The sequence below is a fragment of the Cavia porcellus genome, unplaced genomic scaffold, assembly GCF_034190915.1.
Source record: "Cavia porcellus strain 051 isolate PalLab524CR breed Dunkin Hartley unplaced genomic scaffold, mCavPor4.1 scaffold_6, whole genome shotgun sequence".
NCBI classification, from domain to species: Eukaryota; Metazoa; Chordata; class Mammalia; order Rodentia; family Caviidae; genus Cavia; species Cavia porcellus.
Genome location: NW_026947489.1, coordinates 38,436,753 through 38,460,757, shown reverse-complemented (window position 1 = coordinate 38,460,757; position 24,005 = coordinate 38,436,753). Strand labels below are relative to the sequence as shown.

General features: G+C 37.3%; 1 long non-coding RNA gene across 1 annotated transcript; it reads left to right on the top strand.

The window, feature by feature from the left end:
* Positions 1-257: 257 nt before the first annotated feature.
* LOC134476418 (uncharacterized) lies at positions 258-20,883 on the top strand. The gene is made up of 2 exons (XR_010048036.1): positions 258-539; positions 20,241-20,883. It is a non-coding gene; the product is annotated as an uncharacterized LOC134476418 (long non-coding RNA).
* Positions 20,884-24,005: the final 3,122 nt, after the last annotated feature.

Genomic DNA, 24,005 nt, shown 5'->3' with positions numbered 1-24,005 from the left:
TTCTTAAACTCTAGAAGTTGATTGAACTTGTTAGGTCTGTGGGTTATAATTTTAATTAAATTAAAAAATTTGTAGTAGTTCTTCAGGTATTTTGTCTGTTCCCTCATTTCTTTATTTCACAGACTAATTTGTGTACATTAGGCAACTCATATGCCATGCTTATTTTTAGTTTTGGGTTTTTTTTGCTTATTTTTAGTTTTCAGCTTTGGATAGTTTCTACTGCTATTTTATAATTCTATTAGTTTCTTCTGCTGTGTTTAATTGCTGTTCGTTATACCTAGTGTATTTTCCGTTTTAGTATAGTTTTCATCTTAAGAAGTTCAGTTAGAGTTTTTAAAAAATATATGTTTATGTTTAATATGCTCCAGCTTTTCTTTAGTTTCTCGGCCAGGAGAAATATATTAACTCTTTGTGTACTAATTCTTGTCATATGTGTCATTTCTAGATCAGTTTCAATTGGCTGGTGCTTCTCCTCATTATGGACCACAATTTTCTGCTATTTTGCATGCCTGGCAGTCTTTCACTGGATACCAGACATTGTGAGTTTGGCCTTGTGAATATTAGATGTTAGATATATGTAAAGGCTCCACCAAAACATGTATACACACTTCAGGAAAAGAAAAAAATAGTATGATATTTTTTCAACAGATAGTATTATCCTCATATGGGGGAGTATTATAGGATGTCATATATTGCGGGAAAACCACCACCATACTGTTCCTTAGAGAAAAAAATGAAAATTCATGTACAGCAATCTCAATGACCAAGGTTACCCAAGGAGCTGTTCAGCATACTAATATATGTTGGAAGCTAATGGTCATCACTTTGAGCACCAGTTCTAATCGTAGAGGCCAAAGATAATTTGTATTACTCTCATGATGCCTCACATTTAGTATTAAAATGTTTGTACTTGCAAGCGCTTGGTCATGAGTTCGATCCCCCGTACTGGGGGGAAAAAAAAAAGAAAGATAAAATGTTTGTACAAGGTTTTCTTTTCCTGAAGTATGTGTACTTTTTTTTTTTTTTACCACCTCTGTCTATTTTTGCATTTTGTGATAACATGTAGTTAAGTTTCTTGGAAATAATATGACACCTTCAGATTGTTCTTTTAAACTTCATTAGATAGAACCAGAATAGTATTTAGGTTAGAACTCATTTTTATACTTTAATCTTATCATTGAGGCTACACCCTTTGTGCATTTTACCTTACTCCATGGTTTATAGCTTTTTCAATCTGTTTGGTGAAGGCTGATACTGTTTTTGGCCCTGGGTGAGTAGCACTGATCTAAACTCAGCAAAATACTCAAGAGGAACCCTCTGTAGATTCCTGGAGTCCTCTCTCTATGCAGCAGTTTCCTTTCTGATATTTTTGCCTTGATGTCTATCCACCTTGCTTGCAAACACCTGAAGCATCAATCCTCAACTCAGGGGTGCCTTCAGATTCACTGAACTTCCCTTTCCTAATACTTGACCCAGTCTAAGAAGTAACTTGCAGCAATTATAGGGCTCACTTCACCTGCCTCCTGTCTCTTAGGAATCACTGTCTCAGTCATTTTCTCATTGCCAAGACTCAATACCCACAACTCAGAGAAGGAGGGGTTTATTTTGGGCTTGAGACAGGAGCAAGTACCTGACTCTCCCCTTTTTGCTGTGCAGAGCAGAGGTGATGTAGGTTGGCAATGGCTGTCATTCCCCTCTCCTTTGCCACCCTGTGCTCCCCAGTAACACAGAATGAATGGGAACAACTTGCCTCGGGGTCCTCCTGCCACCCATGAGGTTGCTCCACAGCCACTCCAAGTCAGCCATGGTGTCCCTCCCCTGTCCTACCACTCTAGATGTGCTGCCACCACTTTGAGGAAAGAGGAACCACACTGATGTGACAAAGATCAGGGTGGACGATCTTTATTTTTTTCAGACAGTTTTCTTTATTAGTACAGGTTTGTTGTAGCAAATAATATTTACATTCCTTGTGGGGAGTTGGTACATGTATATAATACATCTTAATTCATTTTTTATCCCCTTTCCCCTCCCTCCCTCCCTCTCCATCCATCTCTTGATTCCTGGTTTTTTGGGGTTTTTTTGATATGTGTTTGCAGTACATAATATTTACATTCCTTGTGGGGAATTGGTATATGTACATAACATCTTACCCATAGAAAAGAGATCTATAATTATAGTATGAACACTAAGATAAACCAAATATTGGCCTATAGTAAATATCTACTAAGTGGAACAACTTTGGTTGGAATAGAACAGTTTTCAACAGCAATAGTGTAAAGTTAACTAGCCATCTAGAGATAACTAGATCTTAGTAGTTATAGTAGTAACATTAAACAAAGTGGGGAACCAGAGAATGAAAACACTAAAGTTTTGTTCATGAAGATGTGACAACTGTCAACCAAACAGCTGTTGTTGCCCTCTCCTCTCACTGAATCACCATCCTGAAGCCTCCCATCCACTTGAACCATCACAGGCCTGCACTTGCAAGCAATCAGCAGGTCCAACTTTTTTTTTTTTTTTTTTTTTTGGTACTATTGGGGATCTAACTCATGACCTCATGCTTGCCGGGCAGGCACTTTTGCCTCTGAGCTAAATCTCCAGCCCAGCAGGTTCAAATTTGAACCAATCACGGAATTACACTAGGACCAATCACAAGCTTGCAAGCAAGCAGCACTCCTCTCATACTTCTCCAGTTAGTCTTGGAGCACACTAACTGGTTTATTGATTGCTTTCACCCCCATTCCACTATACAAGTTCTGTATAAGACCTTCTCTAGAAGTCTTATAAATTTGTCCATGATTTCCCAAATAGTATGAGCTCAGTATGTCCTATAAATCTACTCAGGATTCTTGTCCTAAGTAGGATAGACAGAGCAGTCATTTTAAAGGAAAGAGCAATAAACCCTAAGGTTTATTAGCCCCACAGAGTTCCAGAGACCAGCAGCCAATGATCATCAGAAACAGAGAGTAGCAACTAGCAGAGTCAGCCAATGGCATAAACTGGCATTGAACAGTGGTGGCTAGCAGAGACCAACACCTAGCAGAGTCTCTGGATGGTGGCAGTGACCCAAAGCTGGCTGTGCTGACCAAAGTCAAGCAGCATTATCTGTTGTTGTCCAGTGGCATCAGGGGTACTAGCAGGACTACTTTGCCTATTCACGATTTCTCTCTAAACTAAGCAAAAGAAGTTTCAACTGATTGCCAATAGTTTAGTCAACACAATTTAGTCAGTAGTTGGCCAGCTGCAAGACAGAACCACAAGACAGAGGAGCACAGCACAGAAAAAGCTGTTCACATCTGGGTGGTCAGGAAGCAGATAGAAGGGTGGTATTAGGGAGGGAGATGTACCCTTCTAGATTGCCTGTGACCTACCTCGTCACCAGTCCCCACCTCCAGCACTTCAGCTATTAAGCCAATCACAGATAAGTATCATGGCCCCATGACTCAATCACCTTCCACCAGCACTGCCTCTGTGAACATGAAGTTGGGGGGCATTCAAAACTAGACCACTTTACTGTCTTTCATTGATGACCAACATCTTGATAATTGTTATTAAATATACTTTTTATATTTTTAAATTGTCCCAGTTAAAACAACTGAATCCAGACCCTATTATTCCCTCTTGGCAAGAAGAAACTTCCCATTGGTTGAATTACATTGTAAAGGAAAGCTGATCATATTATCATTTCAGGAGGGAGAACTTTACCTAATTTTGTGTTCTTTTTGTTTCTATCAACTATGTATTTTATGAAAATAACATGTGCAAATTCAGAGCACTTTAGAGTTCTTTCTCTCTTTTTTTCTTCCTTCATTTTTTTTCCCATACTGAGGATGAACCCAAGACCTTACATGGTGAGCAAGTACTTTACCATTGAGCTACATAAACATTTACTCTATTCATGGGTTGTACTAAAATTTTTAAAAGATCAATTTTACATTTACCCTTTAGGATAAACTATCTTTAATATCATCATTAAAGTTGTTTGCAGAACGGGTAGAGAATTAAAATAAAAACAACCCAGATGTGATGGTACATATCTGTGTTCCCAGCACCCTGGGAAGCTGAGGCAGAAGGATTACAAATTTGAGCCCAGCCTAGGCAGTTTAGTCACTTAGAGACCTCATCTCAAAAGAAAAAGTAAAAAAAAAAAAAAAAAAAAAAAAAGTTGGGACTACAGTTCAGCAAGAAAGTCCAGTTTAATTACCAATAATATTGTTTTGGAGTTTTTTTATTATTAAAAAAATTTTAAAAAGCAGGAGATTAAGATAAAAGAGGACATAAAAACATAATAACACAGGTCAGAACAATTTAAGCAACATAGTGTTTCACCACAAGATAACCCGACATACCAGTAGCTACCATAGTGTTTCTTTCCTTGAAATATGTGAGTATAACTTCATATATTATAGCATCAAACACAACATGACAGTGTAAAACCATTCAAAAGAATGACAGTATTACAAGGTATTTAGAACCAACTAACAGAAAGTAAACAATGGTTTTTATACTATCTCCTTGTCTATAAAAAATTTTGTTTATACTATCACATGTAATAAAATCCAGTAAAATACAGCATGATAAACCAATGGAGACAGAAGAATAAAAGCTTGGTGGAACTTCAAAACAAGATGATATTAAATCAGCACTAGCTATTATATTGTCATGTTTCCTTCAGAATAACTTTTCATATGATCACAGACAATAAAACCAAACAACCCAGAATAAAACCATTCCAATTAATGAATGAAAACCTTATAAGGCTTCAAAGCAATGTAATGGAGAATCATGTTTACCACACACTTTTATGTATTCTTACCATTACTTACACTAGGGAAACTATTCAGTATTTATGCATTTGAGTTTGATTTATTTCACTTATTAGTATGGTCTCAAGCTGCATGCATTTATTTATAAATATCTCAATGTGATCATACTTTATAGCTGAGTAGTACTCCACTGTATAAAAATACCACAGCTTTTTTATCCATTCCTCAGTTGATGGACACCTAAGTTGTTTCTAAGATCTGGCTATTACAAATTGTGCTGCTATAAACATGGGTGTACATATATCACTGTGGTACAATGATTTCAGTTCTGGGAATATGCCTAGAAGTGGAATAGCTGGAACAAATGGGACTTCCAATCCCACCTTTTTGAGAAATCTCCAGACTGACTTCCACTATGGTTGCACTAGTCTACACTCCCACCAACAGTGCAGGAGAGTACCTTTTTCTCCACAGCCTCTCCAGCATTTGTTGGTGGTGGTTTTCTTGATCCTGGCCATTCTTTCAGGAGTGAGATGGAATCTCAGTGTGGTTTTAATTTGCATTTCTCTAGGATGATGAACATTTTTTCATGTATTTATTTGCCATTTGTATTTCTTCATCTGAGAATTGTGTATTCATCTAAGATGACCATTTTTGGATTGGATCTTTGAATTTTGGGGGTCTGATTTTTTAAAATTCTTTTTTATATGTTTTAGACAAAAGTCCTTTGTTTCAGAGACAGTTCACTAAGATTTTTACCCAGTTTGTGGGTTTTCTTTTCATTACGCTGGAGATTTCTTTTGACATGCAGAAACTTTTTAATAAGACATTATCCCAATTATTGATTCTGGGAAGTATTTCCTGTGCGGTTTGAGTCCTGTTCATGAATTCTCTACCTACCCCTATGTCTTCAAGGGTTTTACCCAATTTGTCTTCCAATAGATTTAGTGTTTCTGTTTTCATATTCAGATCTTTGATCTATTTAGATTTTAATTTAGTATATGGTGATAGGCATGGGTCTAGTTTTAGTTTTCAGCATATGGAGAGCCAGTATTTCCAACACCATTTATTAAAGAGACTGTCCTTCCAGTGAACGTTTTTGACCCCTTTATCTAAGATAAGATGGTTGAGTGTGTTTGTAGTTGTGGTTGTATCTTCTAATCTAGTCCATTGATCTTCAGCTCTGATTCCAGTACCATGTTGATTTTACTACAGTTGCTTTGTAGTATAACTTCAAGTCAGAATTGTGATGCCTCCTGCCTTGCCTTTACTGCTTAGAACTGTCTTTGCTATTCTAGATCTCTTCTGGTTCCAGATGAATTTTAGGAGTGATTTCTTTAGATCTATGAGGTATGTTGATGGTATTTTTATTTGGATTGTATCGAATCTGTATAACAGTTTTGGGAGAATGGCCATTTTCACAATATTTATTCTTCCTATTCATGAGAAAGGGATGTCTTTCCACTTTCTGAGATCCTCTTCAATTTCTTTTTTTAGTGTATTATAATTTTCCCTGTATAGGTCTTTCACTTTTTTCAGGAGAATAATTCCTAAATATTCCATTTTTTTGGTTGCTAGTGTGAGGGGTATGGTTTCTCTTATTTCTCTGTCAGTGATTTTGTTGTTAGTATATAGGAATGCTATTGATTTTTGAGTATTGATTTTGTATCCAGCTACATTGCTGAATTTATTTATTATATCTAAGAATCTTTCAATGGAGTTTTGAGGGTCTTCTATGTAGAGTATCATGTCATCTGCAAATAATGATAATTTAACTTCTTTTTCTATCTTTACCCCTTTTATTTCTCTCTCTTGTCGAATTGCTCTGGCTAGTGTTTCCAGTACTATATTAAATAGGAGCAGTGATAAGGGACATCCTTGTATTGTGCCTGATTTTAAAGTAAAGGCCTTCAATTTTTGGCCATTTAGTATGATACTGGCTGTTGGTTTGTCATAGATGGTGTTTATTATATTGAGGTAAAGGCCATCTATTCCAATTTTCTGTAAGGTTCTTATCATAAATGAATGTTGAACCTTATCAAAAGCTTTTTCTGCATCTATAGAAATGATCATGTGATTCTTACTTCTGGCATTATTGATATGGTGGATTACATTTATTGATTTACATATGTTGAACCATACCTGTATGCCTGGGATGAATCCCACTTGGTCATGATGTATAATCTTCTTGATGATTTGCTGCATCCTATTTGCCAATATTTTATTGAGGATTTTTGCATCTGTGTTCCTTAGGGAGATTGGTTTGTAGTTCTCTTTTTTAGTTGGGTCTTTCTCCGGTTTTGGTAATAGAGTAATATTTGCTTCCAGGAATGACTTAGGAAGGATTGCTTCCCTTTCAATTTCATTGAAGAGTTTGAGGAGTGTCATCATTAAGTCTTCTTTGTACTTCTTGTAGAATTCTGCACTGAATCTGTCTGGCCCTGGGCTCTTCTTTGTAGGTAAGGACTTAATTACATTTTCAGTTTCATTAATAGAAACTGGGTTATTCAGCAGTTTTACATCTTCTTGACCTAGCTTTGGTACCTCATATGTTTCTAGGAATCTGTCTATTTCTTCTGTGTTAACAAACCTATGAGAGTGGAAATTTTCAAAATGTGTTGATGATCTTCTGTATTTCTACAAAGTCTGTAGTGATTTTGCCTTTTCCATTCCTTATTGCATGAATTTGAGCTTTTTCTTGCCTTTTTAAAAATAAAGTTGGCTAGGGGCTTATCAATTTTATTTATTCTTTCAAAGAACCAACTCTTTGATTCATTGATTGTTTGGGTTGTTTTCTTTGTCTCTATTGCATTAATTTCTGCTCTGATTTTTATAATTTCCTCCCTTCTTTTGGCTTTGGGCTTGATTTGCTCTTCTTTTTCTAGATGTTTGAGGTGTAACATCAGGTTGTTTATTTGTATTTGTTCTGTTTTCCTGATACGGGAACTCAGTGCACTAAATTTTCCTCTGAGGACAGCTTTCATTGCATCTCCTAGATTCCAGTAAGTTGTACTTGTATTTTCATTTGCTTGTAGGTATTGTTTAATTTCTTCTTTAATTTCCCCTGTGACCCACTGATTACTCAAGAGTGTGTTATTCAGTTTCCATGTTTTTGTGAGATTTTTGCAGTATCTTTTATCATTAATTTCTAATTTCATGGCACTATGGTCTGATAACATGCAAGGGATAATTTCAACTCTTTCACACTTATTTAAATATGTTCTGTGAGCTAATATATGGTCTGTTTTAGAAAATGACCCATGTACTACTGAGAAGAATGTGTATTCTGATGTTTTGGGATGGAATACTCCTTGTATGTCTATTAAGTCCATTTGTTCACAGGTGTGATTCAGTTCTGTTATTTCTTTGCTGATTTTCTGTTTGGTTGATCTGTCCCTTGGTGTCAATGCTGTGTTAAGGTCTCCTGTTATAATTGTGTTATGGCTAATTTGGTTTTTCATTTCTGTTAATACTTGTTTTATATAATTGGGTGTTCTGGAATTTGGTGCATGTATATTTAAGATTGTTATCTCTTCCTCTTGAAGGTTTCCCCTAAACAGTATGTAATGACGTTCTTTATCTCTTCTGATCATTATTGGTTTGAAGTTCACATTGTCTGCAAACAGAATAGCTACCCCCACTTTTTCTTTTGGGTTCCTGTTGCATGAAATATTGTTTTCCATCCTTTGACTTTCAGTCTGTGAGTATCCTTTTGGGTTACATGGGTTTCTTGTAGATAGCATATGGTTGGATTTTGTTTCTTGATCCATTCTGCCAGTCTGTTTCTTTTAATTGGTGCATTGAGACCATTTGCATTAATGGTTATAACTCTTCTATGTTAGTTCATTGTTGACATGTTATCTTTCTGCTGTTGCATCTTTATCTTTCTGTTCTGTTTAATTGTCTGCTTTGCTTAGTGGTTTTTTCCTAAATGTATCTAAATTGTCTTTCAGTATTCTTTGCAGGGTTGGCTTGGTGATCATGAAGTTCTTCGGCTATTCTTTGTCATGGAAGTATCTTATTTCTCCATCCATTTTGAAGGACAGTTTTCAGGGTACATCAGTCTAGGTTTGAAATCATTTTCCCTTAGGATCTGAAATAGTTCACTCTATGCTCTTCTTGACTTTATTTTTTCTGCTGAAAAGTCTGCTGTGATTCTGATAGGTTTTCCTTTATATGTGATCTGTCTTTTCTCTCTGACAGTTTTTAATATTATACTCTTTTGTTGAATTTCTGGGATTGTGATTAGTATATGTCTGGGTGTAGTTTTATTTTGGTTATGGCTATTTGGAGTTCTATATGCTTCACTCATCCTGATATCAGTTTCCATTCTCATATTTGGGAAATTTGTAACTATTACTTCTCTAAATATCCTTTGGACATCCTTTGTTGTCCCCTTCTTTTTTTATTTATCCCTGTCAATCTTATGTTGTTTTTCTTTGCATCATCTTGCAGCTGTTGAATTGTTATTTCCTGATTTCTTGTTATTTTTAAAAGATATTTCCTTTTCTGTTCACTAGCTGCAATCTTGTCTTTGAGGTCTGAAATTTTATCTTCACCTTCATTGAGGTGCTTTTTACAGCTTTCAATGGAATTTTTGACTTTCTGTATATCTCTTTGCATCTGCTTTATGTATTCTGTTTGTTTCTTATATTGTTCACCCAGGGATTCTACCTTTTTGTTTAGTTCCTCCAATTTTTAAACTGTGTCTTTTTTAGATATGTTCAGCATCTCTTTCATTTCTTTTATCATTTCTTCTTTTACCTGGGAGATTTTTTCTAGTTTGAATTTCTTTAAAGCTTCCTGGAGTTGCTTCTTTATTTCGGTTGCTATTATGTCCGATACTTCATGTGTATGGCATATATTTTCTTCTATGTACATAACTCCTAAGGTTTCTTGGGATGGGCTGGAGGTTTGAGATTGCATTTTGGTCTTTTGCTTTGTCATTTTCCCATATTTCTGTGCTTCAACTGTTGTTCCAAGGTTTCCTCTGGATGTGTTGGAAATCATCTCTTGTGCCCTAGACTCCTGGGACTGAATGGAGGTTGCGAAGCCTGGTCCAGTCTGGCCATCAGGCCCTCCTGTGCCACCTTCAGTGTTTCAGGTAGCAGGGCAGGCACCTAACCACTGTGGACGATGGGTTAAAGCTCCTCCTGGGTGAAGACCAATGCCCTGGAACTCACTTCACCTGCTCTCAAATCCCGTAATTGAAGAAGGTCACTGGTTGCAATATACTTGGTTCACAAAACTTCCCAAGGCTAGTCTAGTGTGCCTGGGCTCTGGACGGGTCCTTGAGCTCCGGAAGAGATGATCTTAAAGTCTTCCCAGGGCCAGGGATGGTGCGCGGACTTATCCAAGCTGTCAGCTGAGTTTCCCGGGTTTGGGAGAAGGTCACTGGGTGTGTCCTGGGCAGGCCTGAAACCTGCGAAGCACAGCCTAGTGTGGCTGGGCTCTAGGTAGGTCCTTGAGCTCTGGAAGAGATGATGTTAAAGTTTCCCTGGGGCTCGGGATGGCGCGCCGACTTCCAATTACCAATATTTTTTTAAAAGGAGGTTATATACTCTGTTACAAGACCCAATTAGGGCATGTAAAAATGACATCTATTTCTAGAGACTGAAGATATGGTGAGATGCTTCCATGACAATAGAATATGTTCTCATCATCATGGATGGCTGCTGTCAGTAAGCAGTTCAAACAGTGTGAGAATTTCCCATGGTTTAGTGTTGTATTTTTTTTATATTCATCATAAAACTCATAAGTTCTATTGATGCTTGGACATTCATTCTTTTTGAGAAAAAAATAATTCTTGAGATACTTGATTTTGTAGGCTGGTATGAGGCAGATAATCTCCAATGACTACTTCCCTCAGTCCCCAAGAAGCAGATGATTGCTATCTGTTGGGGAACTTCTGTATTCAAGAAGTTGAAGTGAATGGCACTGCACTAGATAATCTGGCAGGGCTGGACATGTAGTTCAGTGTAAAAGTCCCAGGTTCAATCCTCAGTACTAAAAAGAAAGAAAGAAAAGGGGATAGATAGGAAGGAAAGAAGGAAAGAAGGGAGGGAAGAAAGGAGGAAAGGAAACCTTAAATCCAATTGCTTCCTTGCAAACTTTAACCTTAAGAAGTTTCTCTGTTCATCTTTTCTGATCTGGTATGTGTGCTGCTGAGGACTACTCAGTCATGTAATTTAATATCAGCACAAATCCATGGTCTGCTTGGTTTCTTGTGGTACTATGTATTTCTTTTCTTTTTGCATATAAAATTTTTTAAAAATTTTATTTAAGGAGAAAAAGAAAAAAAAACAGAAAAAGGGTACAAGTAATACAAAATTTAAAAAATAAACAGTAAGAAATCACTAGTCAATAGATTACATATTCTCATCTTAGAAATAGTTGTTCAAGTTACAAAATTAAAGCATATAAAGTGGACTTTCAAACAGTGAGAGTACAAACAGTTTTGTTCAATGATCCAAAAAAACTCAGTAATATGGTTATCTATCTTCTACCCTTAAACGTATATGCAGTTATAACCTTTAGAGCACTTTCTTTTCTTTTCTTTTGGACAATGACAATTACACATTTTGGGTTTTATTACTCCTACAGTTCTTATTACTTTTTTTCAAGAGAGTAAAACCAAATGCGACATATCAGAAGAGTCAGTCAAACCAAAAGGATGGACATAATAGATAGTGTAAAAACAAAATACAAGGTGATCAACAATGGTTACCATACTGCCTCTTGCTATCTTAAGAAGAATTGCCTATATCATCAGTTATAATAAAATTGAACAAAACAGTAAAGAATAAAACCAAAACATTGGAGACATTACAGGACTTTAAAAGAAGATAATAGTCAACCAGAATGGGCGTCATAATGAATCTTATTGTCTTCACAGTTGTTGCCTATACTTTCGAACTTGGTACTATCAAGCTAAGCAGAATAGGGAAAAATCAGTCAAAACAAGACGGTGAGGGAAATACAGGGTTTCAAATCAAATTAATAGGAAATCAATAGGATACTATAATTATCCTATTTTTTATTTATTTTTCCCTTAATTAAAAAGATAAAAATAAGAAAGTAAATAATTAAAAAAGGAGATTGAGATAAAAGAGGGCATAACAACAAAACAGCACAGGTCAAAGCATAACCATTTAAGCAAAATAGTGTTTCACCACAAGATATCCTAACATAAAAGTAGTTACTATAGTGTCTCTTTCCTTGAAATCTTTGAGTATAACTTCGTATACGTAGCACCAAACATATCCAGACAATGTAAAACCATTCAAGAGAATGACATTGTTAAAAAAAAAAAAAGAGTGAGAGAACGACATTGTTACAGGGTATTTAGAGCCAACTAACAGAAAATGAACAATGGTTTCTGTATAATTTCCTTGTCTATAAAAGTTTTTGCTTATATCATTACTTATAATAAAATCCAATAAGACACAACCTGTTAAGACAAATGGAGACAAAAGAATGAAAGCTTGATGGGACTTTTCAAAACAAGATGATACTAAATCAGCACTAGCTATTATCTTGTTTTCTCCAAAATAGCTGTTCCTACCATCCGATCTTCTCTGCCTCATTTCTGCTGAGCTCTTTTTCTGTCGTTTGTTGTCAGTTTGTCTCCTTCATTTCTCTTTCTGCTCCATTCATTGTGGCCTCTCTGCCACTATTTCTGGAATCTTGGTATTTTCCTTTTTTTAGAATATCCTGCAGTATTCTCTGTAGAGTTGAATTGGTGATTGCAAATTCCCCTAGTGCCTCTTTATCCTGGAAGCACCTTGTTTTTTTTTAAATTTTATTTAAGGAGAAAAAAAAGCAGAGAAAGGGTACAAGTTATACAGGTTTACAGAAAAAAATAAACAGTAGGAAATCACAAGTTAATGGATTACATATTGTCATCTTAGAAATAATTGTTCAAGTCACAAAATTAAAGCTTATAAAGTGGACATTCCAACAGTGAGACTGCAAACAGTTCTATTCAATGATCCAATAAAACTCAGTGATATCATTTCCTATCTTATACACTTAAATATACATGCAGTTATATCATTTAGAGCACTTTATTTTCCTGTCTTTTGTACAATGACAATTACACATTTTGGGTTTTGTTGCTCCCACAGTTCTTATTACTTTTTTGGGAGGGAGTAGAACCAAATGTGACCTAACAGAACAGAGTCAATCAAATCAAAAGGGTGGACATAATAGATAATGTAAAAGCATAATACAAGGTGATCAATAATGGTTACCATAATGCCTCCCACTATCTCTAATAGAATTGCCTATATCATCAGTTATAATAAAATTGAACAAAACAGTAAAGAACAAAATTGACAAAACCAAAATATTGGAGACATTATAGGTCTTCAAAAGTAGATAAAAGTCAACGAGAATGGGCGTCATAATGAATCTCACTATCTTCACAGTTGTTGCCTAAACTTTCGAACCTGGTACTATCAAGCAAAACAGAATAGGGGGACATCAGTCAAAAACAAGATGGTGAGAGTAATACACACTTTAAATCAAGATAATGAAAAGTCAAAGTGGGTTACTATAATATATCCTGCTATTTTTTATTTATTTTTCCCTTAATTAAAAGGATAAAAATAAAAAATTAAATAATGAAGTAGAGATTGAGATAAAAGAGGGCATAACAGCAAAACAGCGCAGATCAAAACATAACCATTTAAGCAGAATAGTGTTTCACCACAAGATAATCCTGACATAAAAGTAGTTACCATATTGTCTCTTTCCTTGAAATCTTTGAATATAACTTCATATACTGTAGGATCAAATATATCAAAACAATGTAAAACCATTTAAGAGAATGACAGCTTTACAGGATATTTAGAATCAACTAACAGAAAATGAACAATGGTTTCTGTATAATCTCCTTGTCTTTAAAAGTTTTTGCTTATACTATCATACATAATAAAATCCAATAAGATACAACTTGTTTAGACCAATGGAGACAGAAGAACAAAAGCTTGATGAGACTTCAAAATAAGATGATACTAAATCAGTATTACCTATTAAGACATCATTTTCTCCAAAATAGCTGTTCCTATCATCCAATCTTCTCTGCCTCTTTTCTGTTGAGCTCTTTTTCTGTCATTAGTTGTCAGTTTGTCTTCTTCATTTTGTTTTCTGCTCCATTCATTGTGGCCTCTCTGCCACTATTTCTGGATTCTTTGTATTTTTCTTTCTTTTTTTTCTTTTTATTTAAGAAGAAAAGAAAAAAAAAACAGTGAAAGGGTACAAGTTATACAGGTTTACAGAAGAAAAAAAATGAACAGTAGGAAATCACTAGTTAATGGAGATTACATATTGCCATCTTAGAAATAATTGTTCAAGTCACAGAATTAAAGCTTGTAGAGTGGACATTCCAACAATGATACTGCAAACAGTTCTGTTCAATGATCCAATAAAACTCTGTGATATCATTTTCTATCTTATACACTTAAATATACATGCAGTTATATAGTTTAGAGCACTTTCTTTTCCTCTCTTTTGTACAATGACTATTACACATTTTGGGTTTCATTGCTCCCACGGTTCTTATTGCTTTTTTGGAAGAGAGTAAAACCAAATGTGACGTAACAGAACAGAATCAGTCAAGTCAAAAGGGTGGACATAATAGATAATATAAAAACATAATACAAGGTGATCAACAATGGTTACCATAATGCCTCCCACTATCTCTAATAGAATTGCCTATATCATTAGTTATAATACAATTGAACAAAACACTAAAGAACAAAACCAACAAAACCAAAACATTGGAGACATTGTAGGTCTTCAAAAGTAGATAAAAGTCAACGAGAATGGGCGTTATAATGAATCTCATTATCTTCACAGCTGATGCCTAAACTTTCGAACCTGATACTATCCAGCAAAACAGAATAGGGGAACATCAGTCAAAAACAAGATGGTGAGAGTAATACAGGGCTTCAAATCGAGATAATAGAAAGTCAAAGTGGGTTACTATATTATATCCTGCTATTTTTTCCCTTTAATTAAACGGATAAAAATAAAAAAATAAATAATGGAGTGGAGATTGAGAAAAAAGAGGGCATAACAGTGAAACAGTGCAGATCAAAACATAACCATTTAAGCAGAATAGTGTTTCACCACCAGATAATTCTGACCCAAAAGTAGTTACCATATTGACTCTTTCCTTGAAGTCCTCGAGTACAACTTCGTATACTGTAGCATTAAGTATATCGAAACAATGTAAAACCATTTAAGAGAATGACAGCATTACAGAGTATTTAGAATCGACTAACAGAAAATGAACAACGGTTTCTGTATAATCTCCTTGTCTTTAAAAGGTTTTTGCTTATACTATCGTACATAATAAAATCCAATAAGATACAACCTGTTTAGACCATTGGAGACAGAAGAACAAAAGCTAGATGAGACTTCAAAACAAGATGATACTAAATCAGCATTACCTATTAAGATGTCATTTTCTCCAAAATAGCTGTTCCTATCATCCAATCTTCTCTGTCTCATTTCTGTTGAGCTCTTTTTCTGTCAGTAGCTGTCAGTTTGTCTTCTTCATTTTGTTCTCTGCTCCATTCGTTGTGGCCTCCTCGCCACTATTTCTGGGTTCTTTGTATTTTTCTTTTTTTAGAATATCCTGCAATACTTTCTGTAGGGTTGAATTGGTAGTTGCAAATTCCCCCAGTTCCTCTTTATCCTGGAAGCACCTTGTTTTTCCGTCAATTTCCAGGGATAGTTGTGCAGGATATCTCAATCTTGGCTGGAGATTATTATCTTTCAAAGCTTGAATTATTTCCCCCCACGCTCTTCGTGATTTGATGGTTTTTGCAGAGAAATCTGCTGTAATTTTGATGGGTGTTCCCTTGTAAGTGGTCTGTTTCTTGTCTCTGTTGGCTTTTAATATTCTGTTCTTGTATTGAATTTCTGGAATTTTAATTATTATGTGCCTGGGTGTTGCTCTGTTTGAGTTGTAGGTGGCTGGTGTCCTGTATGCCTCATACATCTGAGTATCCTTACCTTTTGCTAAATTAGGAAAATTCTCCTGGATTATTTCTGTGAGTAGCTTTTGTAGCTCATTTGTTTGTGTCCCTATTTCTCCTTTTATGTTCTTAATTCTTAAGTTATGGATCCTCTTATCATCTTGTAGTCTTTGTATTATTGCTGTTTTTTTCTTTGTTATTTTTAAGAAGTTTTTCATTTCATTCTCCCATATTACAAATCTGCCCTCCAGTTCAGATAGTCTGTCCTTAGTTTCTTTCAAGCTGTTATGCCAGTTTCCGATAGAGTTTTTAGTTTCCTGGCAATCTCTTTGAACCAGGTTCACGTATTCTATGCTTTCTCTGTTTTTTCCATCAAACAATTCTCCCCTTTTTTTCTGTTCTTCCATTCCACCATCTGTTTTTTCTTGGGTGGTGCTTAGCATTTCTCTAACTATTCTGCTTATTTCTAGCTTCAGGTCATTAATAACTTCATTCCTGAACTGATTATGAGGCTCTCTAGATGGCACTTTATGTCTATTGGTGCGGTGTCCGCTATTGCCTGTTTCTCAGGATTGGGGGCCGAGGAGCCTTTCTTGTTGCTGCCTCTTCCTATATTCTTTGTTCCTTATATATGCAAGCTTATATAGGAGGCCCAGCTTCCCTCCCTGTCAGCCACAGCCTGATCGAATTGTGCCAGCTAGGAAGCACCTTGTTTTTCCATCAATTTCCATGGACAGTTGTGCAGGATATATCAATCTTGGCTGGAGATTATTATCTTTCAAAGCTTGAATTATTTCCCTCCTATGCTCTTCATGATTTGATGGTTTGTGCCAAGAAGTCTGCTGTAATTCTGATGGGCGTTCCCTTGTAAGTGATCTGTTTCATGTCTCTGATGGCTTTTAATATTCTGTTCTTATACTGGATTTCTGGAATTTTATTATTATATTCCTGGGTGTAGTTCTGTTTGGGTTGTAGGTGGCTGGTGTCCTGTATGCCTCATACATCTGAGTATCTTTACCTTTTTCTAAATTAGGGAAATTCTCTTGGATTATTACTGTGAATAGCTTTTGTAGTCCATTTGTTTGTGTCCCTACTTCTTCTTTTATGTTCTTAATTCTTAAGTTATAGATCCTCTTGTCATGTTCTAGCCTTTGTATTATTGCTGTTTGTTTTGTTATTTTTAAGAAGTTTTTCATTTCATGCTCCCACATTACAAATCTGCCCTCCAATTCAGATAATCTATCCTTAGTTTCTTTCAAGCTGTTATGCCAGCTTTCGATAGAGTTTTTAGTTTCCTGGTAATCTCTTTGAACCTGCTTCACATATTCTATGTTTTCTCTATCAAACAATTCTCCCCTTTTTTTCTGTTCTTCCATTCCACTATCTGTTTTTTCCTGGGCGGTGCTTAACATTTCTCTAACTATTCTACTTATATCTTGCTTTATTTCGTTAAATACTTCTCTTTTGAACTGGTCTATGAGGCTCTGGAGATAGCACTTTATGTCTATTGATGCTGTGTCTGATATTGCATGCTTCTCAGGATTGGGGGCTGAGGACCCTTTCTTGTTGCTCCATCTTCCCGTATTTTTTGTTCCTTCCATATAAGCATATATAGGAGGCCCAGTTTCTTTCTTTGTTGGTTACAGTTTGTTTGAATTGTGCTGGCTAGGTGTTCCCGCCCACTGCAGTGTACTAGGGAGATACAGACCTGGGCAGCCTCTGCTGGGCCCGCCCTTCAGGTCAACCTAACAAAGGCTTCACTGCTAGGGTGCACCTCCAGGCGCTGGGACCTGGTTTGGGCTAGCCTACTGGGTCTTAAGTCAGCAGCACCACCCAGGCCAGGCACTCCCCACCAATCCTGCTTGTGAGGGGAATATGCAACTAAGGACACTGCAGTGTCCTGTTCCGGCTAGTCTGCCCAGTACCAGTCTGTCCTTAGCTGAAGCCTCCTATTCTATGGAAGGATCCCCAATCTGCTCACTCACCGCAGGTCGATGCAGAGCTCCTGGCCAGTCCTCCTCTCAACTCCATTTGCCGCTTCCCACTCTCAGTGCTTTTGCACCTCTCTCCTTGCCGTGCCATTTGGGATGCAGCAGCCACTGCAGGAAATTCAAATCACGGCTTCCAGTGGCGCAGGCTCCAGCTTCCGCACTGAAACCTTATCTGTTCCTGTTATAGCACCGAGATTGCGTTTCCAGTTGGTTTCTCTTAATTTAGTTCATTCCTGGGTGGGCAGGGTATATCTCCCCTTGCTTAGGACTTCTCACCCCGTACCATTCCTGGATTTTAAGTGAGGTATCTCAGAGATCCTCTGTAGCTGCTGCTATCTATCCATCATGTTCCCCCGGAAGTCCTCTATAAACATTTTTTTATTGGTACATTTTAGATACACATAATTTGATAACATTCATCATAGGGAATTTGTATCTGTACATGATATATCTTGCTCTTTCTTTTCTTTTCCATTTTTTTTAAGATGGTCTTGCAATGATTCTCAGGCTTGTCTGAATTTGTGAGCTCAAGTGATCCTTCTGCTTTACATCTTCCTGATTTAGCCTCCTGAGTAGCTGGGACTAAAGACAACCGCTAGATAGAGCTGCCCAAGACCTTCTATAGGTGAAGCTCTGATAAGACATCTCCACTTAAAACTGAGATTTTCAAGGGTATATCCTTAGGTAATGGTAAACCAATCTTATCCTATTAGGTTGACCAAGAGATCCTCAAATTTGAACTTTTGTTGAGATGGCCAAGTGTTTGGCAGAGTAAACTAAAATTCTAGGCCTTGAAATATTTATATAAACTAAAATCTTAGATTTGACATTATTTGTAGAAATAAAATTTTAAATTTCATGTCATATGAACAGATTATCAGGCACACAAAGGAAATAAGATATCCGTCCTTAAAATAGAAATAATCATTAAAAAGCTTCAAATATTGAGGTTGTGAAGCATTTTATTTTACTTTTAGTTTTTTCATATTTTTTGAGACAGGGTCTCACTGTGTAGTTTAGGCTAGCTTTAAACTCACCAGATAGCCTAGGCTGGCCTAGAACTCCAGGCAATCCTCCTGCTTTGGCCTCTTGAGTGCTGGAATTACAAAGTATGCACCACCATGCCTGACTTAATAAGGCACTTTAAAACAGCTATGCTTAGTGTATTCAAAAAGATAAGCTAAACTTGAAGATTTCTGTATGAAACTGAAAACCACAATGACAGATAAGATTTAGAAATTAACAAATAGAAATTCTAGAACTTTATGGGCAAATTAACAGATTTGACTCAATCGGAAGGTTGGCCAGAGTAAGCTTTTAGCTTACAGATGGAGAAAAATCATGGAGCGAGGCTAGATGAGGCGGGGTGGGGCATTAGTCCATTTTTTGTTGCTATAAGAGCTGAGACTAAGGATAGAGGTTCATTTAGCTCATAGTTTTTGAGGCTGGAAAGATCAAAAGCAAGGTGCTGGCCCTTGGCCAGGGCTAGTAACCCAGTAGCTCTTCTTTACTCAGTCATTTGATTCAATAATAATAATAACTCCAAAAGAACTACATACATTGGGCCTGGGAATTTAGCTCAGCCGCATACGCGAACTGCCTTGCAAGCAAGCAGTTGTGAGTTCAAACCCCAGTACCAAAAAACAAACAAACAACTACATACATATTCCATGTATTCGTTATGACAGTTCTATGACAAGATGATTTCAAATGTTGTAGGTATTGTGGTTAGCTTTCCATTATTGGGACAGGATATCTACCAAACATAGTTTTAAAGGGAGAAGGGTTTAATTTGGCTTGCAGTTTCAGAGATATCAGTCCATCATCTGCTGGTTCTGAGGCAGAAACATCATGGTGGAAGAACATGGAAGAGGACAACTGCTCACCTGGATACCAAGCAATCCATCTGACAGGTAGATTCTAGGCAGTTGTGTGCAGCCATATTAGTTTATTTTTTTTAAAAAAGGCAAAACAAAAAAGGAAGAAATGATACAGAGTTTCAAAAATAACATTAAGAAATCATCACTAGTTGATATATTACATATTGTTATCTAAGAAGTAATTGTTCAACTGCTCCACTGTTGGTGGGAGTGTAGACTGGTGCAACCAATATGGAAATCAGTATGGAGAATTCTCAGAAGACTAAGATTGGAAGTTCCATTCAATCCATCTATTCCCCTCTTGGATATTTTCCTGGAAAAACTGGAAAGTTCATATCACAGTGATGTATGTACATCCATGTTCATAGCAGCACAATTTGTAATAGCTAAATCTTGGAAACAACCAAGATGCCCATCAACTGCAGACTGGATGAAAAAGGTGTGGTATTTTTATACAATGGGATATTACTCAGCAATAAACAATGATTTATGAGGTGGGAACCTTTAACGAGGTGGGAATGTCAGGTCACAAGATCTAACATGCATGGTCTCTGGCCCACCCCAAGAGACAGAAATTTTTAGGGTCTTTGTTATTTCATTTTCTGCTTCTTTCAGAACAACAGAAGGAGGATTGGCCCTGGGGTGTTGCCCAAATTCAAAGTGTGAAGAGGAGTGGTCTCCCACTATTCATTGGTGCCATCAAGGACACCCAGGAAGCAGAGAACAAGGAAAGAGCACCTAATGTCACAGCTGCACATCCTGGCACATTCAGAAATATGTGTCACTATTCTCCTGAAGTTATTTTCTGAAGCTATCGAGTTGACAATTAAGATTTTCATCACATAAAATTATTACACAGATGAGGAAACTGAGGCTTTGAGAAGCTAAAGAGCTACCCCATTCCTTTACTCCGGAAGCTGAGACAGGAGACTTCAAGAGTTTGAGGGCAGCCTTTATATAGTGAATTCAAGGCTATACAGCAAGACTGTTACAAATAAACAAACTGTTATGGTTGACACATCGAGTCAACTTGAGAAGTTTAGAAGGACCCTTACTTTGTAAACACTCTCATTCTGCCTAAGAGGAGGACACAGAGATTTTGTGAGTGCTGCATCTGCCCTGGGGGTTGCTCTTGCTGCTTTTGTTGGCTGCTGCCTGGAAGTGTTGTCCCAGTGGCATGCCACCCTGCCTTGAAGCCAGCTGATTATGGGCTGAAATCTCCACAATCAGGGAGCTAAATAAACCTTTCTTTCCTTCATTTTGGGTGTTGGGTATTTTGTCTCAGCAAAGAGAGAAAAGTAACCAAGACAGAAACAGACAAACGCCCCTGAGATTCAAGACTTCTCTGGTGCATTTAGAATAAACTTCAGACTCTTACCACAGTCAGTGTGACACTGTGTGATGTGGCTCTTCTCTTTTCTCCAACTTTATTTTATGCCTACTTTCCTGAGTTTTGCCTGGTTCTGCTCAAGGTTGTCTCCTTATCTCCCATGCCTCTGCCTAAATTCTGTCTCTCACAGAGGCCTGTAATGATTCTGAATTAGCCTCTCCTGCCCCTCCTCCTTCTGTCTAAGTGATAGATATCCAGGCTAGCTTGTCTTGGAGCATACTGGCTCATGAGGGCTAGATGGTAAGTTTCAAGGAATTTTCAAACCAAGTGATGTCACATTAGTAGCTTGAAGTTGGCCATAGTGGAAGTATTTGCACCATGAGAACTGGCAAAAACTGCCTCCACTACGATGTTTATTTATTTGCTAAGCAGCACTTAATCGCAATTAGAAATTCTGTCTAATATTTCATTGTAAAATTATAATATTTACATAATTTTTGTGGCACAAAGGATTGAATCCAGGGCTTTGCACTGAGTTACATTCCCATCTCTCTTTTATTCTTTATTTTTGAGACAGAGCCTTGCTTAATCACTAAGTTGCCTACTGGGCTTGAATTTGAAATCCTCCTACCTCACCCTTCCAGAGTGTTGGGATTACAGTACCAATATGCCCAGCATGCTTTGTATAGTTTATAACAGTCTAGAGTAGTATCTGACATGTAGTTAGCAGTCAATAAAAGTTAATTACTATGAGCTCATGAATGTAGTTTGTGTGTATTCTGTACCTGGCCTGGTGGTGTGTTGGAGCATGCTTGTACTGACCCAGGAAAGCCAGTTGTGTACATCTCTTCCAAATTCCATGTTCATGTAGCTAATACTAAGTGTGGCAAGAATATTAATATCAGGATAACTGACAAACACTTCAAATCAGGACTTAAAATTTTTCCTTTATGGGGCTCCAGGTGCAACATGCTGTTACCTGGCATAATGTATGGAATTTAGTGGGTATTCAGTCAATATTTGCTAAATGCATAAATGTGATACCAGATTTAAGCAATTTCTCAAGATTATTTCAGCCACATTTTGGCCTGATCAGGACACAACATAATCATATATATTCTCCATACACACACACACACACACACACACACACACACACACTCCATATATATATATTATCCATATACTCTTCTGTCCCTACTTTTTTCTCTTAAACCTTAGAGATGATTCCATGTAGTACATAAAAAACTCTTTCAACAGTGCATAATGCTCCATTGTACAGATGTGCTGGGTTTGTTTAGGCAGTATACTACAGTAGACATTTAGGTTGCTTCTAATATCTTGCTTTTTTATTTTGAAAGTAGTAAAATATAACAGAACAAAACAGAATAAAGGCAACTGAGACTGTGTAGTGAAATTGGTACAGAACTTCACAGCAGGTTACCAAGATAACAGTAATAGGTATCACAGTATATTTCGTTATCATTACAATAGTTGTTCTTTCAATCACATATATCAAAATAAAATGAAATACAGAACATTACAGAACTTATCAAAACAGAATATTCAATAGAGCAGTACCATTAATCAGAATAAAGCAAAACAGTAATAAAAATATTTGCCTTCAAAGAGATGGTAAAGGAAATCCCACTTATTTGCTATGGTCAACCTCCCAAGAGATGCTCAGATTTCTGGTTCCCATTTGCTAATGGGGGAACAGGGGAAGGGGATTAGGGGAAGTGGGATGTTTGACTCGAGGCCATATACCAGTAGGTTCACTATTGCTTAGCAGGGAGGCAGGCTGGTTGCTTGGTTTTCCAGCATCCTAACTTCCAACATGGCGTGGATCTCAGGAGACACTGGTGATTCTCCCCCTGGAAGGGCCACAGCCGGCCACACCACGGCCGCTTATCAGGGAGGAGAGCTGCTTGCTTGGTTTCCCAGGGTCCTAAGTTCCAACATGGCGTGGATCTTAGGAGACAGTGGTGGTTCTCCCCCTGGAAGGGCTGCAGTCTGCGACATCACCTAATATCTTGCTTTTAAAGCCATGCTGCAATGCATTTCCTTGGAGTTCCACACCTGTACTAGTATATTTTCATTGTCTCTGATTCATGGTTGGAGCAGCTGAGGTTCAAGGTGATGAAGTGATGTGCCTAAGGTCATAAAAGCAAGTTCTCTAGTTTCTTTCCAACACAACATGCAGCCTGTGTTTTAGTCAGTAGCAGTGTTCGTTTGCAGCCATTTGCCAGGCCCTGTGATTCTTTAGAGGCTGATGGGATTTGAACCCTGTGCTGGGATAGGCTCATTTCGTGTGGTTTGAGAATGCAAAGGTGAGGGCAGAGCAGACCCTGGGGTCAAGTGCTTTTTTTTTTTTCTTTTCTTTTCTTTTCTTTCTTTTTGGGGGGAGTTTGAGACAGCCTGCCTTGCATTATGTAGTTCAGGCTGGCCTTGAACTCCAGGCAATTCTCTTCCCTCAGCCTCCTGAGTGCTGAGATAACAGGCTGTGCCACCATGCTGCCAGGGGAAGGTTCTGAGCACAACCTAAGTGATGAGGAGTCAGTCCAAGAAAAGGGTGGGCAGTTACCCAAAGCAAAGGGCACCAGCATTTGGTGCCACCAGAGTGTGGATGGATGGCCTGCCTAAGGTTCAGATGATGTGAAACAGTGGTGCATTTCAGTGGTTGCGTTTCTTGCTTTGTGTAGACTGGACATGATTATTTTTGGTTTTGCTCTGAAGGCCATGCAGTCTCTGGGGAAACATTAACTTTTGTGTGTTACTTTTAATGGTAATCTGAAAAGTAAGTGAAAAAATTGTGCTTTGGGTCATCTGGGTGGCACTGCATAACTCATCCAGATGATTTCAGCGAAAGCATTGCCTTTGTGTTGGCATTGGCTGCCGAGTAGTGCTGCTTTAATTGTCTCACTAATGAGTGGGAGTTAATATGTAAATGATGTGTTTGTGCCTGGAGGAGGCCAACTGCCCTCCCAGAAGGCTGAAGGAACAAAGGGTTAGCAGAAGCTCCTGAGAGAAGGGAGACCGAGGGGGAGAGA